This window comes from Labeo rohita, chromosome 1 (genome assembly GCF_022985175.1).
Source record: "Labeo rohita strain BAU-BD-2019 chromosome 1, IGBB_LRoh.1.0, whole genome shotgun sequence".
In the NCBI taxonomy this organism is placed as follows: Eukaryota; Metazoa; Chordata; class Actinopteri; order Cypriniformes; family Cyprinidae; genus Labeo; species Labeo rohita.
Window position 1 is genome coordinate 16,348,800 of NC_066869.1, and position 18,850 is coordinate 16,367,649.

General features: G+C 38.8%; 1 pseudogene; it reads right to left on the reverse strand.

Annotated features, from left to right (window-relative positions):
- The window catches only part of LOC127170305 (nuclear factor 1 X-type-like), a 105,177-nt pseudogene that overhangs the window by 59,821 nt on the left and 26,506 nt on the right, over nucleotides 1-18,850 (reverse strand).

Genomic DNA, 18,850 nt, shown 5'->3' on the forward strand with positions numbered 1-18,850 from the left:
AGACAAAGAATGCAAAGAGAGATTTTTGGCACACGCAACAAATACCTGATTTGAACTGTCAGGCTATTTCAAATTAGGATAATTGTGGTGTTAGTTAGGAATGCACCACTGAAATCAAGAACAAAATAATGGCTAAAAAAATGACTGAATGCCCTTAACCACAGCAGCACATGGGGACTGTGTGCGTCTGGGGTTGAGAAAGGCCCCCTGAGCTCTGGCACAGGATGCCACGGGCCCCGGGATTGTGCGCGGCTGCCCTGCGGGGTGCCAGTCTCCGGCGAGGCTATTTGGAGCCTGATAAAAGCGGCAGTGCACACTGGAATTAGCCTGATAAGATAAGACCGCAGCACAGCAGCAAACATTCTGAACGGGCAGCGCGATGGCCAACCCTGCTGGGCACGGAGCGAACCAGAGCGTGCGCTGAACGAGAGACTGGTTTCAAATTCAGCTGCTTATATTTTGTTAATGGCTCTTTTAATGTTTTTAACTGAAAAGATGCCCATTTTTCCATACATGTGGTTTGTTTGCGGTACTACAAAATGAAAATGAATTAGCAAGAGGGCAAGAAAGCAATTTCAGATTTGCAATCACAGTATTATGGAGCTGTTGGCCTGAGTGTTTGGCTAGTCAGATCTTGTGTGCGTCAGAGAGAGTGTTAGCCGTGTCAGAAACACTGCTTGGCAGTAAACGTATGAGACCGTGCTAGTAACTTATCCACGAATACACACACACATGCACGCACTCCAAAAGGATACGACTCTAAAACCACTGCCAATGAGAAAACAAGATGGCACTGAAGAATTGAAAAGGCCAGCCGTCTTGTGTTTTCTAGTGAATACAACCGACACGCTATTTATATAAAACACGTCACAAAAAAATACGAAAACACCTCATGAAATACTATGAGAAATGGCAAAAATGTATCAGTATTTTTACATTTCTGGGATAGATTTACGTTTACATGTCGGGTATTAATCTTTTAGTGTACAAACGTCTCCGAAAGACACAAAATCATTCAGATTTGAATGCAGTTGGATGTGATTTCATCTATAAAGAGCACACCCAGAGAGATTATAAATTAAAAACATAAATTTGCATGCTTTTTAAAAACTACATTTTTATGACTTTTTATGTATAAAAATCACAACTTTTCCTCTTTAGTGTAAAAAGTGTTTCCAAAAAGCACAAAATCATCCTGAGATTTGAAAGGCAGCTGGGTAGGATTTCTTCCATACAGAGCATAGCCAAAGAGATTATAAATTAAATACATAAATTTGCATGATTTTTTAAAAAAATGCAGCACTTTTTTAGGTCTACAAATCACAACTTTCAAAAACAGTTCTTATTAGTGTGCAAACGTCTCTAAAAGGCACAACATCATTCAGATTTGAACAAAGTTCAATAGGATTTCTTCTATAAAGAGCATAACCAAAGAGATTATAGACTAAATACATCAATTTGCATGCTTTTTTGAAATGACTTGACATTTTATGACTTTTTATGCATAAAAATCACAACTTTTTTTTCTCGTTAGTGCAAACGTTTTTCCAAAAAGCACAAAATCATCCTGAGATTTGAATGCAGCTGGATAGATTTCTTCCACACAGAGCACAGCCAAAAAGATTATAAATTAAACACATAAATTTGCAAGATTTTTAAAAATGCTGTGAGTTTTATTTATGTCTACAAATCACTTTTAAAAAGTTCTTATTAGTGTACAAATGTTTCCAAAATGACGAATGCCGTTTGATAGGATTTCTTTCATACAGAGCACAGCCAAATGCATTATAAATTAAATATATATCTTTGCATGTATTTTAGATTTTTGACAACTTTAAAATTCCCAGATTTTTCCACGACCGTGGGAACCCTGTTGGAAGCGTAATTTCAGCTCTGGCTGCAGAACAGAGACGCTTAAAGCAAGTGTTTATAAGTGTGCTGGATGTGATGGTGATTATGTGGGTGTCATCTTACCCTGAATTCTGAGCCCTCTAAAAAAAACAAGTTCAAGTATCAGTAGCCGTAGGACAGAGAAAGAGAGCGTAACCCACTGACCTGGCATGTGGACGAAGTAGGCCAGGTACAGGTCCAGCTCCTTGACGGAGACTCCGATGTGGTGCGGCTGCACGCACAGGCTGTGGTTGGAGCACTGCGGGGACTTGACCAGTCTCTCTCCGTCCGTGCTCTCCAGCGGGCTCCCCTTGAACAGGATCACCATCACCAGGTCCAGGCGCCAGACCTTGTCGGCCTGCCGCAGGCAGTCGATGCGGCGAATCTTGCCCTTCTGGTCGGGGTTGGACAGCACGCAGCACGGCGGCTTCTTCCCCGTGATGGTGAGCACGAAGTCTTCGCGGAACTCCGGCCGGATGTCCTTGCGCAATTTGGCCAGCAGCCGCGACGCCCACTTCTGCTTGATCTCGGGCTTCTCGCCCAGGAGTTCGTCTTTGACGGCGCGCTCCTCGTCCTTGGACATGCGCTTCTCGTGCTTTTTGAAGTACTTGCGCTTGCGGGCCTGCAGGTTGAACCAGGTGTAGGAGAACGCCCGCACGTGCGGGAGGAGAGCCTCGATGAAGGGATGGAATTCATCCTGGAGGGATGGAGAAAGGGAGGGAGAGACGGGAAGCAGGGAAGAGGAGAGGAGGGAAGGGGAGAAGACGTTAGAATCTCGGAGCATGATTCGGCAGCGCTTTGTCAAGGAAGGCACGGGAAACGTGTGAGTGCGTGTTTGCCAGGATGACAAACACACACACACACACACACATACACACACAAACATTCGTCATAAGCATCGCGTAAATACACACAATGCTATGCTAATTTAGAATTTAGAACAAAAAATCCTAACCAAAGTATATAATGAAACTACAGACATGCTATTAAGAAAAAAAAAAAGAAGTAACCTCACTTTTTTCTCCTGCATTTTTTACCCTGACATTTTAGTATTTCAAAAGATCCTTTTCTCAGTTCAAAACAGACAATGATGTTTTTGAGGGACAGACGTAAAGAGTCCGCAACAGCTGCTCGCTGTCGCTTGTGCCAAACCGCACAACCAACCCCTGCTACCGCAGGTCCTGATCCAAACTACATCGCCACACGGCACAAACACAGAAGCAGCACGCCACAGACAAAACGCACAAGACATGCAGCAAAACAACTAAATAAAACGTCTGTAGTTACCATTCTGCACTTTCATCATAAACCCTGCTGGCCGATACGGAGTGGAAAAACCAGTGAAATGTCTTCTCCGCACTCAACTCGACACTACATGCCCCGATTATTAGTGCACGATATCAAGAGTTTTTTTATGTTGTTGCAAAAGGTAAAAAACTGAAAAAAATTCAAAAAGTTAAAATTTTGTAAAAATGTCCAGCTGAAGACACAAAAGGAAAATTTCAGAAAATCTTGGAGGAGCCATACATTGACATAGCTCTGGAGATACAAAAACAAGAAATGCAAGAGAGAAATATTTAATACACAAGACAGGGGAAAATGAGAGGGAAAAAAAAAAATACAAAATGGGGATTTTGCCAGCCACCAAAACCAAAAATTAAATATTACATATGAACAAGAAAGCGGACAATGAAATTGCTCGTAATCAAAAAGTATTGTACTCACTGTTAGAGAAAAAACGTACACAAATAAATACACAAATACCGCAACAAAGAGAAAAAATGTTTGGCAAAGCAGTAAGTGGTGTTTGTTCAGATATGCGTGCTCTGCATTCGACTCACAGAGAGCGAGAGATAGACAGAGAATGGGAGATAGACAGAGAGAAAGAGAGAGAGAGACAGAGTGGGGGTAGAGAAGAGCGAATGGAGAGCGCAAAAAAAAAAAAGCGAGAGAACCAAATCAATGTTGGAAGAGCGCGTACGACCGCTGGCAAACCCGATAGAAGCTTCTTTTTTTCCCCTTTTTCCTCTCCAACTCTATCTCTCTCTTCCTCTCCATGCTCTTTTCCTATCCATTGCCTCAGAGTGTGCCAGCGCGAAGCTGAGCCCACCTATTTGGCACCGGGTGCCCGATCGCTCAGCCAATACGCACGCTTGAAGGGCTGAATGGGAGGGAGGCAGGGACGGAGGGAGGGTGAAAGAGACGGAGCGAGAGAGCGAGGGGGGGGGCAGTGTAGGGTTCGGTCAGTGGGTTGGCTCCTTACTTTGCCAAATTAACAAGTTCCTATCTTGTGCAACTGCAAAGTCCAGAGCACATTAATTTTACATGCGCCAATCAGCGGCGCCACCCGTATTCCATTCCCACCCCAATTTACCTCCATTTTCCCGCTCTTGTCTTCAAGAACCGAGCTCAGATGCGAACATGCACTTTTGCCATTTTCACCAATACACTTGCCATCACCTCCATCGAGCGAGCGCACAGCAGTGTCCCCGTTTGCCCCATCCCCTCCCTCCATTGAGCGGCGTGTGAACGTGTGGGCCAGAACTCCCAGCAGACGCTACAGACCAGCAGCTGCCTTTAGATTCGGCACACAAACAAAGAGCAAAGAGAGAGACCTAGTGCAAACCAGGACGGCATTCACTCTCTGAACTTTTTCTGAGGATGTGACAAGATCAGATATGAATGTTTGGACACAAAAAGAAAAAGTTAGATATGAGTGTTTTCTTACAGCGTAAAAGTTTTTCACATTAAAAAGCTTTTATAGGAAAGTATATTAATAGTTGTTTCTTATCCCTATCCCTATTCCCTTCATAATGCTTTTTACAAAACATCAACACTATCGCAAAATTCAATGATTAACTTCCTGCCAGTATTTTCACCATTCCAACCACTGGTCCAAAGAAATATATTTATTTAAAATAATTTAAAAATAATATAAATGCCATATAATAGCCCAACCTCAAAAAAAACCTACTTAAAATGTAAAAATGTTTATATTGATTTTTTTTATTAAATATTACGTATTCTTTACCAACAAGCTGGAATTTATACAGCTATAATAAAACTCCATGATGGCTACATTTTTATAAACATCATTGTACAGGAGAACAATAAAATACTGTGGTTTATTTACTCTTTTGAACCCATTCTAACTGATGCATCAAAGACTAGTGCAAATCAATCTTGAAATTTTAACGTCCTCATATAAGTTAGCCGGCTACCATGTTTATATATTTAAATCAGCAGGATTTGAAATAACAATATGCAATGCATTACAGAAAACCAAATGTTTAAGTTTGCAAAGGCACACATACATTATCAACGAACACCAGATGTAATGACAACACATGGACCGGCCTGAAACTCTCTCACACTGGCCCTGAGCCATAGCACATGAAATATTCAATGATTAAATCCTGCATCAAACTACATGTGACCCCTGGACCACAAAAGCAGTTGTAAGTGTCAATTATTTGAAACTGAGATTTATACATTATCTGAAAGATAATGTATCTTTTATACAATGTGTCCACTGATGTATAGTTTGTTAGGATAGGACAATATTTGTCCGAGATACAGCTATTTGAAAATCTAGAATCCAAGGGTGCAAAAAAAAAATGAAAATATTGAGAAAATTGAAGAAAATTGTCCACCTTTAAAGTTGTCCAAATTAATTTTCTTGCAATGCCTAATACTAATCAAAAATTAAGTTATGATTTATTTACGGTAGGAAAATTGCAAAATATCTTCTCTCATGGAACATGATCTTTACTTAATATCCTAATATTTTTTGGCATAAAAGAAAAATTGATCATTTTGACCCCTACAATGTATTTTTGGCTATTGCTACAAGTATAACCGTGTGACTTACGACTGGTTTTGTGGTCCAGGGTCACATATACAGCATATTAAAGGAATTCAGTCAATCCCTGTTCGCAATGATCCGTTATGATCCATAGACAGAGCCAGGGAAATCGCTAGCTTGAGCAGATTCGTATCAAGTGATTTAATCTGGTTTAATCCCCACAATGAGTTTACGCAACATATGCCACTCTCTCAGGGCGACGCGACACCTTAGGGCGACCAGCAGGCCTATCCCGAGACCACCGGGTGAAGCGGCCTCATTCTCAAAGCAGCTCGCTGCAGACTATTCTGCAGTTGCCAGTAGGCGCCTGCTATGTAAATGCAGCGTTTCCTAACAAACAAAGCCGAGTGTCAGGTTGGTGTTTTATTTTGTTTGTGAATGTTCCATTGGCTTGCAATTTACTTTGCATAATTCCAATCCAAATTAAAAGAAAGTTCTACACAATTCATATCAGTTGACTGTGTGCAGAACAAGGTGTCTTGGTATTTTGTTTTGCCTACATTTTGTAGGCAAAACTGCAATCATTCTGCATGTTGTTACAGTTCGTATCTGATTTGGTTTGACAGACTACAAGGATTTTGTGTCTGACACATTTATTTCCATGAAATAATTTCCATGTCTGCAAACAAAGAGTTTGAAAATGTCTACATTAAATGACCTGAGGGGAAAAAGTGTCAGTATAACACGTTCATTGTTCCTGCTTGAATTATTGGTTGAATGATTGCAGGAAATCTGACATAATTTTGGATGAAGCAAACTTTATGACAGCATGAACTTTGTGTTGTTATCATGACATTAAATTAGTATGCAAGCCATAAACGGCATATAAAACAGCGTTTGCTCATGTTCTCCCGCAAGCTTGCTGGATTTGTTCACTGCCGAATGGCCTTATTGAAACTCTTTTATACCACAGCCTATCTTATCTTTGTATGACACTCTCCTCTCTAAACAGCGACCTTTGTTTTACGCAAGAAAAAAAGGAGAGCGCTAGAGGAAGATAAAAAAAAAAGTTTGAGAACGAGACAAAAAAGCGAGATTTTTAGGAAAGGCCGTCTCACTCTGCTGCGTACTGCTTGTGTGTTTTTGTCTGTATAGCAAGGCCTACTTCTTCCAGAAAAAAGAGAGAAAAAGGCTGAGATTGTGAAAAGAAAAATCGGCAGCACTCACACACTATTTCCAGAATCCGTGCTGAAATTGCCTGTTACTCTATATACACCACACATGCAGTATAAACAAACCCCATCAAAGTTAAGTGTCCTGCAGCATTTATGAGTTTTATCAAATTTCTACTCTGATGTTTTAGGATTTTATATTTGTCATTTTTAAAGATTTTAGTTTGTAAGGTTGCCCTTTAAACGAGCTTTATTGTAACTCAAAAGTAGCCTAACCTTTTTACTTTACGTAACGTCGGGTAACGAAACAAACTCAATGACAACGACAAAAAAAATGATTCCTTGTCAACAGAGTCTTATAAAAAATATACCTTACCTCTGGCCTTCAGTCTATTCTTTTAAAATTAATGTGTTTTATTATTTTACATTGCTTTCTTTCCTTTCCTTTTTAGAAACAATATATTCCTAATCGTCTAAAATGACGGACCTGTAAACCTCTAACGGTTTTTTTTTTTAAATCGCGTTGGCGGGAGCTCGGGCTCAGGCGCAAGACAGAAAAAAGGCTGCGGATGGATTGAAGCGGACACTCGCTCGGCTGATGCGGGAGAGCCGAGAAACTAGGGAATTTTTGCAAGAAATATTTTCCACAAAATATAATGAAACATGTATGAACATACATTCACAACAGGAGGAAAAAAAAGATCACTTTCTCATCCTGTATAAAAGGCCAACCCTATTCGTATAGATCACATCACCACCATAATTTGCACATTTATTGAATATTATTGTTTTTCTAGTTTTAAACGACAAAAATCGAAAAAAACGAAATCGAATATATCATCAAAGAAAACAGGCCTGCCATATATTTCCAGGAGCTGGAAACCTGCCCAATAACGTCTCATCATTTTCCATTTAACAATGGAAAATCAAAATACGGCAGTAAAATATTTTAAAAACAATTTTTACATATCCCTCCGGTATACTATCTATATTTTATCTACAAAATTAATTTAATAAGCAATTTCTTTACTTTTCAGTACACTGCCAAATTGGACTGAATTCAAGGGAGACTAGGGCGTTGACAAAAAGAAAAGCTCTTTTTTACACCGTCATTTTTTAAAAACTTCTTCGTATAACATAGACTACTAATATTAAGCTATTTAATGTTCAAATAACCATCTATTTAAAATTTCAATAAATCTTTTATTTATAAGGACAACCGGTTCAAACATATTTCAGCAAGTTTTAAAACAGAAAAATCATTAACCTGCGACCTAAACTGTGATCGATGACTTTAATTTAATGTGTCGGTCTGCTACATCAACTGATAATTTGTCTCTCATGTAGACTAAATAACTTGCGTAAATATACTGCTTCAGCTAGAAAATAAGATAATATTTGTTCGTCAAGCCTACAAAAGGCTATGCAAGTAGAAAGCAGGCAGCTCGTGTAGCCTAAGTTAATATTTTTAACCAGAGCATATAACCTGAGGATCAAATAAATAAATAAACATTATTATTTACAAATCAGAAACGGCTTAAACAACCGTTCGCTAAGAGGTGTTTTTGGAGTTCTGCGGTGCTTTATGTGGAATTAATTCAGTTTTCTAAACGGACGCGTTTCCAAGATGTGAAAATCTGGGAGTAATTTATGTGATTTGAGCTCCACGGGTAAATATTCTTAATGCATACAGAAAAGGTGTTGAGACGCATTTTGCTTAAGGAAAAAAAACACCTAAGGCACCGTTTGAGGTTTCTCAGATTGCCACACAAGCAGACCAACCCAAAGGATGTCACAACAAAATGTTGGCAGTCTTACAAGTACATATTTTTAAAAACAGATTTTACAAACAATATATATGTTAGGTTTTTGTAATTTTTCAGTTACCACAGAAATACTCAATTCGCCTATTTTCACCTGGCGGCAAAATGATGCTCACAGAAATCGCAGCTTGAGCAGTGTGCAGCTTGAGGTTTTTGCGTAAGAACTCTAACAAACAAAAAAAAAAAAATCATTATTTTTCACTTTATTATAGATTTATTATAGAAAAAAATTAGTTGACATAGGAGTGCCAAAAGACGACCTTGCACAAGACGAATCTCAACATATTTCCTTCAAACAAGTCTATCCCCTGAAATGTATTCAATACCACACACACTAAATTATTTAGATGCGAGTTAGATACTCTAATTTACCGTATTAGCGTTTGACCAGGTGTCAGTCTTATTACATGAGCATGGCTGTAAGAATAACACTGATTTCTATTTAGAGACGCTTTTTAAATACCGTTATGAAAGTAGAAGCATACATCATATGAATGAAGGTGTTTCCGTCCGCGTGAACATGTTTGTGTATCAGAGAACTGGACTGGGTCGGTGAGATCAGTCAGCAGACCCATGAAGTGTTAACTGGAAAAAATGCCGAGACGATCACGGCGTGACACCACAGCATTGAGCCGCTTACGCAGCGACTAAATACAACCGCTCCGACTGCCCAACCACACTAAATATTGATACTGCCTACTGTGAGCGAACTGCACTCTCCCCTCTGAGAGAGAGGGTGTGTGTGAGAGAGAGAAAGAGAGAGAGAAAGAAGATTCATAAAGGCAGCAAATACTGTTTTTAATATTAAAACGCAAAGCGTTTTGATACAGGTGCAGGGAAAGTACCTTTTATTAAAAGCAAAAGATAAACATACAGTAGGTGTTTTTTTTTTCTATTTTTGTCAGACCTATGACACCGTTAATAAACTACTTTTGTACATAAAATGAACCTAGCATGAAAATAATGTAGTTTTAAACAAATATATGTATCCTTTCACCACATAAAGTGTTGATTTTGACCTGCCCATCACAATGGTCTTGACCTTCACAACTGTATCTAATTATCAAATTATACAAATTATAAAATTACACAGGCCACATTTCTATTTGTTAAAATGTCATAAGTGATTATAGTAACTCAAATAGATGTTGTAAGGAATTACTACTTAAAAGATATTATAAAAATGGTTGTCTCCAGAAATCGCACCCATTTCTGCAACAGCCCTAGGTGCTGTAAACTAAAAAATGGTGTGTTTCCTTACATGTATAGGGTGATTTGATTCAGCGGATCTATTAGAGCTAAGCAAGACTCTGGTAGCTACATCAGCGTCGTTTCACCCTCAACATTGACCTTACTTTAAAGTTCATCTTCGTTCAGTTCAGGCGTCGGCAAGACTAGTATCCTCAAGCAAGACCGTCCACTTTCCATCCTAGTAAAATCACAACATAAAATGCAACCAAAATCAAATGTATCAATGTAAATGAGATGCAACCATGGACGGAGCTACGCATTAAAACACTGCACACACGTCCAAGCGACTAACAAAATGCTTTATCACGGTCAGTTGCTCACGATAGAAACTCATATTTACATGGAAGAGATTAATTATTTGTCGCTGTCTGGATTCGCACTCAACGCAAGACTGGCATCCTAGAATTACCCCGGTACTCGTGAGGAAGTCGACTGCATATACTTCCAATCACAACCTGTAAATATCTGCATGTAATTATGGCTGATATTTCAGCATCTCCAGTGCCAAGTGCCAGGTTTAAACTAGAGATGTTCTGAGCTCTCCAACGCACACCCCTCCACCCTCGCTTTTATTCTCTTTCTTTTCTTTACCTCCGCCACTCGGCGAGGCGAAGTGCCAACCCTTCTCCTAAACTGGGCATTGTGCCCTACCCTTTATGCAAATGAGGCACCCACCACCTCCTGTCTTTCTGCCACTCTATCTCTCTTTCCATCTTTTTTCTTCACTCTCTCGTCTCTCGTGCCCCACACACACGGGTCATGTCTTAAGTCTATTTTTTTTTTCCTGTGTTGACTCTACATCCCCTACATTGTCACTTAATTTGTAATTATGCTATCAACTTGTGGTGTCCCATATCTTTCTATGGGAAATCTTCACTCTTCACTCTATGCACAGATTATATAAACCCTATCTCCTCACCAGCCTGTATTGTTATGTCACATCACAGCAAACACTTCTTCATTAACACACGCTAAAGGGCTATTTCATTCGCATTTGCATTAAGGGTGTTTACAGTAATTGTGCAAAGATCAAACTGACAAACATGCACTAAATACCCACAAACCCTCCACTAACAGTTCAACTGTAAACACAAAACACACACACACTTCTCTCTTCTCTCAAAGTCATCTTGTCTGAATCAGGAGTGAAATATGCACAAGCGCCGTTTACAAGCGAAAACAGTCCAAAACTGTTCTAAAGAAATATGTTGGTGATTTTTCATGTGAGAGAAGAAAAGGGGATGGACTTTTCCACTGGAGGAAGAGTTGATATGAATTACATAGACTGGTATTTTGGCCAGAAGCAACAGTTTGACGTTAAAAAGTCTTAATGATGGATTTGTATCTGAAACACATGCAGATTTTCAATTCACAAGATGTTAATTGATGGACTGGAGTGGTGTGGATTGCTTGTGGATTACTGTGAGGTTTTTATCAGCCGTTTGGACTCTCATTCTGACAGCACCCATTCACTGCAGTGGATCTATTGGTGTGCAACCGATGCAATGCTTGATAAATCTGTTCTGATTAAGAAATAAACTCATCTATATCTTGGATGGCCTGAGGGCAGGTAAATTTTCAGCAACTTTTAATTTATGGGTGAACTTTCCCTTTAAGGGTCGTGGTTTTCACACGAACCAACTAAGAAAAAGTTAGATATATTTATGCCTTAAAATCTTTCTTTCAAATGTTTAAACCCAACTTACATCTTAGCCAGGTCCTCAAGCTTGTATTTTGGCATATTACTGTCGAAATGCTGTAACTTTTGTCCACAAAACATTGGCATTTATGCAAGCTCATAAGAAGCTGCTCTGAAAACACTGCATGTGTGTAAATGAACACAGTGCTGCTCTTCGCTCTGAAACGCACAGTGCAAATAGACTATATACTTCATTCAAAAATGGAAATTCTGTCATTAATTACTCACTTCCATGTCATTCCAAACCCATGAGATCTTAGATCATCTTTGGAACACAAATTAAGATATTTTTGATGAAAATCGAGAGCTTTCTGACCCTTCATATACAACAACGCATGCATCGTGGTACTTTCATAAACTCACTACTTTAATGATGTCCTTACTACCTTTCTGGGAATTGAATACGTCAGAAAGCTCTCTTTAATCAAAAATATCTGAATTCGTGTTGAACGAAGATCTTACAGGTTTGGAACAACATGAGGGTGAGTAATTAATTACAGAATTTTCATTTTTGGGTGAACTGTCCCTTTAAGTAAACTGCAGCCTTTGGATTGACACCATCTTAAGACAAGGGATTGTACCAACTAGTCGATCATTTCTACAACTAGTCAATGCTTTGGGCCTGTCGATTTAGACTTCCACATGTCAGCTGCGCAGACACACTCTGCAGCTGCATGGCAGCACATTTACATAAGGTAAACATTGGCTCGCTGACTAGTCCACTACTTTTCTGGATGACTAGAGAAAACGAGTAGCCATGCAAGCCCTAGATCAACAACACGAACACAAAAGACAAAACACAAATGCCTCACCGGCCACACTCACGCACGCTCTATGATGACTGGATGTAATTACACTACAATGGCAAAGGTTACAGTGAATGGCCACTAGCTGCATGACACGCTCACACATGTGCACAATGAGCTACAATGCCTATGAGGAAATGCCTTTGTTGAAGAGAAAATAGAGCTGTTGAGGAGTGTGTATACAAGTATGTGACAGAAAAAGACACTGGTTAAAGAGTTTTCACTAAATCACTTCATGAATTATTATTAATTAGTGGTTGGTACATATGTTCACACTACACAAAATTTACCAGAACATTGTTTGTTTATTGATAAGACTGTGATTTGTAAATATAGCATTCTCAAATGGCAGAATATCAGCTGATTAATTGCCCTGTCTCAGACATTTTCTGCAATAAATGCAATTATTTTATTATTAAATCTAAAAAAAAAGCCTAAATAAAGACCCTAATATCACTTTCTCTCACTTTCCTTGTCACTTGAAAACAATACAATAACACACAAAAAGAACCAAGAACAAACAAAAGACATTTACTGTCACCAAATCAGTATATGAAAATGATTTCTGAAGGATCACGTGACACTGAAAACTGGAGTATTAATGCTGAAGATTCAGCTTTGCATCACAGGAATAAATCACATTTTAAAATATATAAAACATAAAACAGCTATTTTAAGTTGTAATAATATTTCACAATTTTACAGTATTTTTGACCAAATAAACGGTGAGTGGAAGAGTCTTAAACAGAGCTTGAACTTTTTAAATGGTAATTTATAAAAAACTGAAACTTAGAACACTGCATGCCATTACAAGTTCAGAAATCATTTCCGTTTCATTTTTGACAGTGAACTCTCTCTCTCTGTCAGTATTTGTCTCATCTGTCAGCCGCTTTCTCTCATTAAGAGCTGTCCAGCATTAGTTCTGTCAGTTTAGGACAGGTGCAGTGGTAATGAGAGGGTAACACTGCATGCACTGAGGGCTTTCCCATTATAGTAAGCTTAATCCAGGGGGAGGGAATGTGTGTGTGTGTGCCTGTGTGTGTGCGCATACTGCAGCTGGGGTAAGAATGCATGTGTTTATAAGTGAGAGGGAGAAAGTGTTGTTTGTGTGTTTACTGGCATGTCGCAAGTGCATTAGCGTTCTACCCAAAAGTTAATGACACTTCTTTGTGTCTTGGGAGCATATTTTACATATGTAACAGGAGCATATATGATATATAAATAGTAGTTGTTCTTCTCATGACAAGCACAACAATCATTCTCATCATCATCATCCACTCAAAAAAGCTTGGAAACTAAATCTGAAACAGCTGGAGTTCTTTAGAGAGCCTTAAAGACACAACCAGAGCCAGAAAGAGCCTAGGTATTACCACCTCATCTGTGCTCTCTCAAACCAAAACCTAGAGGGAACTGGATGGACAGAATCAAGAGAAACAAAGAGTAAATGCTGTACAAAGAAAATCATAAGCTAAAAGGATAAATTAAGTTGAGGAAAATGTGTGTTTTTTCTATAGATATGGCTTTGGTTCATCCATTTAATTGTGACCCTGGACCACAAAACCAGTCATAAGGGTTGAATAAATAAGCTGAATAAATAAGCTTTCCACTGATGTATGGTTTGTTAGGATAGGACGGTATTTGGCTGAGATACAACTATTTGAAAATCTGGAATCTGAGGGCGCAAAAAAAAAATTAAAAAAAATACTGAGAAAATCGCCTTTAAAGTTGTCCAAATGAAGTTCTTAGCAATGCGTATTACTAATCAAAAATTAAGTTTTGACATATTTATGGTAAGGAATTTACAAAACATCTTTCTGGAACATGTTCTTTTCTTAATATCCTAATGATTTTTGTCATAATAGAAAATAATTATTTTGACCCATACAATGTATTGACACCTATTACTATAAATATACCCATGCCACTTAAGACTGGTTTTGTGGCCCAGGCTCACATATGATATTGTTTTATCCATTTCATCATTCACTGACTAAAATTCACTGGCTAAAAAAAAAGCAGCATGATGGTATCTCCTTATGTCTCTAGTACAAATTTAATATAGGCATGTTGGAAAAACCTCTAAGTATGAGGAAGAGTAATTAGCAGCTAAACTAATTAGGTAACTAGTTTACACAAATTAAAGAGGAAGCTACAAAGAGGTTTTTCAGAAATACACAGAAACAGTTACCATTAAGCATTTTAAAAGGCATTTAGAGTTATTTTACAGCACGCCTCTTCCTCCATCTTGTCTTTGGAACCAGAGTTTCTCTCCAGAGCGCAGAGATATAAATCCAGCGCACACGCTAGAACCTGACCTCCATTTGGCTACACTGGCCTGCGTGTTTGCTCAGGTCCCATGGCCCTGACACCTGTGGGAAGGTACGCTCACAAAACATAAATAAAAAGAGCTGGCCCGCTTACTCTTCTACAAACACATTCAGGACTAATTATGCTGCTGCTTCTTGATTTTTCATACTGCTGGGAGGTTTATCGTTGATGCTGCATACACATATATATTCGATTTTAAAGCTAGTCTGAACTGCACTGAAAGGAAATTTGGTTTGGAAATGTTTTTCATTTTGAAATTGCTAGTAAATTTCATTATAATGACAAAATTACATTATGTTTATGCGTAATGTCTTGCATTAATTACATAAGAAACAGCAAGTAACACTGAATTAAAGATGACCGTTTGAAGTAGAAAAACTACTAATAATCCAACAATCTTTGCTTTATTTACAACTTCAAAAAACATTGTTAAAGTGTGCATGTGCAAGCTTTAAAATGAATCATACCAAAAGGGTGGAAATATGAGAGAAAAAGTGAAACTGAGGAAGGGAGGAATCTCTATGGACATAAGAAAAATGCTAGCTTGGTGAGACGGACTCGACATTGGTTAACCAAAACACAACCCTTCTATAATAAAACTTAAAGGACTAGTTCACCAGAAAAACGAATTGTCATAATTCATAACAATTCGAAGCCACTCCAAACCACATCTTCAGTAGAAACCATTGTATGCTAAAGAGATTTTTCAGTACGTCTTTTATGAAAGAAACAATATTATATATTTTTTCAATCATTCAGATGTGTAAATGATGAAAGAATCTTCATTTAAGGCAAACTTTTCCATTAAGAGTCTCAATGCTCAATGCACAATTTGTCCGGTCGAAGAACAGAGAAGTTCTTCGCCGCAGTACCCAAGGGCCTGATCCGGTTTCTTCAGTTGAGCCCTTTGTGGGTACATTCACGGCACTTTGAGTTCCTGTGCTGAAAATCAACAACTGTACAACGACTTCTTTAAATGCTGATGGGGTGTGGCAATGGATGCATGCCAGAGAACAGAATTTGGGAGTAAAAATTACACAACGCCCTGTCCCGGCCCCTTAACAGACTGTACGAAACGCACAGTGTTGTGTTTCTGAGTTCCTGAGTCGCTCAGATAAGATGAACAAAATACCTAAACCCTGCAAGGTGCATTTTAGGAGCATGAGACATTGATCGAACCGATAATATCTGGCAACCGTACAATTCAGATGCATTCCAAAGGACTACGACCACAGAGAACACCAGTGAAGGACCCGAGATCCCAAGACAGAACTTGGCAATCTGAAGAGCCTCTAAATGGGATAATATGGTTAACATTCCTTCGCATCCCCTTAAGAAATCCAATATGTGCATATCAATGCTTCTACCCGAGGCCTTACCTCTCAGATACAATGAAAGAAAACACTCACACTAGCCAGCTAGAGTAATTAGGGCTGGAAATCAAGATTTAGGGGGGAAAAAAATACTGGAAAAGAATGATTTATGTCTGCTGATGTGCACTGAACACTACTGAAATACTGCTACTGAATCTACAGCACAACTGTAAAAACAAATTATGTTTATATTGTGAGCCGTCACAGTTTGAATTGTATCATGCAAAACAATACAAAACACAAATAGACAAATAGGATTTTATTGCAACGTGCTTGCTGATAGCACGCTGTGCATGCCATTTGTTTGCATTGCAGACAGGATGTAGGTTTTGCAATGTACACATCAATTATAGTCCATTTGTTTGTCTTAATATTAAGTATTCAAAAAATTTACTTAAGATTTCCATCTTAAAATCACTTCAGTGATACTGTTCTGACAATATGAAAAGCGTCTTTCAAGAAATGACCTGCACTCTGAAAGATAAAGGTTTCATAGTGATGCCATAGAACTATTTTGGTTCCCCAAAGAACCTTTGAAAAAAAACACAAACACCATTTCTGAAGAATCTAAAGAACCCTTTTCCATTATAAAAGTACCTTCTGTAAAAAGGCCCAACTAACAATCAATTGTTTTGCTGTTGATAAAAATACAAGGCAGATCGAGCTATATATAACAGAGCACAAAGAAGGTTCCACAAGTACAAATCTCATCATTTTTCATTGATTTTAGGAACAACACATAAAACAACAATGAGCTCAGATTATGAATTTTCTAGAAGTGATGAATTCACACTTACTTGTGGCTTATACATATTTAATAGCTAAATTCCCCATGAAAAACAACACTACTCAGACCACCAAGAAAAAGAAATCGCAAAAAAATGAGACGTGACCACCCACTCTGTTCACCATTAAATGGGTACTTTGTACATTTCTGAATATTTTGCATTTATTATGAACTCAATAAAATAAAGCCATTTTTATACTCATAATTAAAGACCACGCGTCAACAGGTTTATATTACTACACTTTGACATCTTTCTGCATTGCGAAAATACTTTCTTTTACTTCAAATCATCATGATTCGTATCAGAGCTCGTTGGTTTGATTCATGTCTTAAAGGGGACATTGGATGTCCATTTTCCACAAGTTGGTATGATTCTTTCGGGTCTTCATGGAATGTCTGTAACTTACTTTGGTTAAAATTCCTCAATGGTTGTGTAAAGCAACACCTTTTTACCCTGTTCTCAAAAACAGCTCTGGGCTGCTTTTCTCAAAAGCATCGCAAAAGGGTCTACAATGTACCTAAGCTTACGATGCTTTTTGGAAACGTAGCCCTGTTCACAGCATCCTGTTTTGGTGCATGTTTCTTTAAATGCTAATAAGCACTTCTTACCCCACCCTCTCTTCTTCTTTTTTTTTTTTTGTGTGTTTATTCAGTGGCACCTTACCACCAAACACAAAACTACTAAAACTTCATCCTCAGCGGGTCTTGTGTCGGGAGAAAATTAAGATGCTTATGTTCACCTTTACATGGCATCCGGTCACCGTCTCAATTGTTGGTTGCTGCATATTTTAAACCCAAATGAATTATCAGGTCATTTTGTTCACTGTGCATTTTCTAAAAGTGGCCCCTGAGCTGTGTAACCTGAACCTGAGTCTGTACACAGAGAATAACGAGTGCTTCCAATGGAGGAGATAAGGACAACATGTTAACATAATAAAAGAAAAAAAGCTGGCCCCTTATCTTACAGATAAAATAGCACCATGCTCATGCTAATGCTCAGGTTGAGTATCTGACCTCGGTGGTAGAATTACTCTAACATCTTTTACTGATCCCCGAACATGCCTCCACCAATATCCTGTGATCTTTTTCTATTACGAAACGCTCATGAATCAACTGATCCGACGCCAACTGTAATGAGCTGATGACATCATCACAAACTCCTCTGCGAATTATAAAACGCACATAAAACTCGGCTCCTTGACGGCCGGCTCAAGAGTAACGATAAGCGTCGTCAAGCGCTGCCAGATATTGAGCTCATTTAGTAATTCTCTGAGAGTACGCGAGCAGACGCTGCAAAAAGTGCTAACCCGAACATGACCCAGTTCCTTAGACTGAGCCTGCATTCAATGCCAAGATCACGATTACATCCCTGCCAAAACATTTCGAGCGAGCCTTTAAATACTGCCCCTCTCTCTTTCCTGTGGTGGGCGGCATTGGTGAAAGGCTGGCATAACTCAGAGGACTGACTGTGCTATGCCTTCAGGTTAAGGTCTGGATTTTACCACCTCAGTGAAAGCCAGTCTAAACACACATATCACGGGAGTGAGGCTGGAAGCTGGCAGCGCGCCACACGGCCCGAGTCACACCGCCGCTACGGACCTGATTCACTGAGTCCCGTTTACTGAATAGAAAGACACTGGGAAGCCTGAGGCATTTAGTGGCTGCAGTGACTGATATTTTAATAACAGAAACTGAACTACTCAAACAGAACTGCAGAATTAATGGCTGTTTTCAAACAAGTTTCCCGAACATTCCCTCTGTGCGCCACTGTTCAAACAAACAGGTAGTCCCGCTAGTGTCGGGCGATATGCTGAATTTTCATATAGTCAGCCTGTGAGATCGCAATACACAATATCATCGTGCTGATTTATTTAATTAATTACTTAATTTCACTGCCCGTGTTGTGCCCAGTTCTG